Here is a 1,693-nt window from a genome sequence, read left to right as displayed (position 1 = left end):
CAAAGACTGTTAAAACGGACCCCGTGCCCTCAGATGCCAAGATCTCTCCTATTCTAATCAGCAGTCCAGCCCCATAACTTGTTAGCCAGACAATGCTTTTCAAGAGTTTAAGGACCACAGACCCTGGCTGTCCCCTCCAATGAAACCACCGTTTAAACCATCCCTTTTAAAATCATATCCCCCAATCCACTAACAGAGACCTTGAAATGAGTGCAAATATTACCCTTGCTATAATGTAAACATCCAAACAAGCAGTCCTCAAATTCCTCTGGGGTCCCCTCTCCAAATCCCTGTTTCTAATGAGATACTCATGATTTTCCAATATGCCCGGCTCCCATACCACCAGCGGGCGCCCTGCTGGCTTGGTGGGAAGAGCACGCAACTCTTGATCTCAGGGTCTTGAGATCAAGCCCCACATTGAGTGTGGAGATCACTTAAATACATACAGTTTAAAAAAGAAAAACTTAAAAAAGAACACACCCTTCTCCAATTCCTGGGAGTACTTAATGTATCTTGAGGCCGATCCTCCAAGTTCTACTGAAATCTCTTCGATTTATTCCCAGACCTTTAAATTAATAGGTCTTTCCCTTTCCCCTTTCTTCACCCCTCAAGGTTACACATCACTCCTTTTCCTGGCTGCCCTTCCTACATCTCCACGTCATCCCCATGATTCTGAATTCCAACACGGTTTTAGAAGAGTGCTCCCAAACAGATCTATCCCCTCACACCCAAGCGTCAAAAATATTCACCAAAGTAATGGGGCGCCTGGGTGGCTTAGTCGGTTAAGCGTCCGACTTTCGCTTAAGGTCATGATCTCGCGGTTCCTGGGTTCGGGCCCCGTGTCGAGCTCTGTGCTGACTGCCAGCTCAGAGCCTGGAGCCTGTTTCAGTCTGTTGACTCCCTCTCTCTCTGACCCTCCCCTGCTCATGCTGTCTCTCTCTCTCTCTCTCCCAGAAAAAAAAAAAAAAAAAAAAAATTCACCAAAGTAAGATCTGGCCTGCAATTTGCAGTGGCCCATAAATCTTCCACAACACCCTAAAACGACTGCCTCAGAGGTCTCCATTTTCTCCCAAACAACTGAGCCTGAAGGCCTCTCTTTCCAAATTTTATCCCATTAAACGCCCACCTTCCCAAGTCTTAAAGCCCACTGAGCAGTGGCCTCAAATCTGCTTCTCTGGCTTGTCTGTAAGGCCCGCACAGGGCACAGAGGACAGACTGCCCTAGAATCTCGCCCATGTCCCTCCCTTCCCGTTGATCGGAATCTGTTAGATGCGCCCCCAAGATGACCCCCAATGCCCTAGTTTCGCATCTGGGTAGACTGCTCACATTCTCAGAGGGAGGCCTTACGGAAGAGCTGGACTCAGAAATGCCTTCTAGAACAGAAAATACACGGGCCCTGGTTCTCCACCAGTGGGCGCTGTGGCCCATTAAGACCCTCCTCCATCCCCCATTTCCTTTTTCCCTCCATTTTCCGTTTCCCTGTTGCCTGGCAACGCAGCAATCAAGGACTTGGCTGTCGCCTAGCAACCGTCTCCCTGGAACATAGAGCTGAGGTAGGAGGTTGTGCTCTGATGAAATCTGAACAGGCCTCCATCTTAGGAAAACGGAGACGTCAGATCGCCCAGCCTTCGGATTCTCCTCTCCAAAGACCCCCCCCGCACCCCGCAGTTCCTCAGACAACAGGCCCCTCAAC

The sequence above is a fragment of the Crocuta crocuta genome, unplaced genomic scaffold, assembly GCF_008692635.1.
Source record: "Crocuta crocuta isolate KB4526 unplaced genomic scaffold, BGI_CrCroc_1.0 scaffold139, whole genome shotgun sequence".
Classification (NCBI taxonomy): Eukaryota; Metazoa; Chordata; class Mammalia; order Carnivora; family Hyaenidae; genus Crocuta; species Crocuta crocuta.
Note: the sequence above shows the minus strand (reverse complement) of the source record.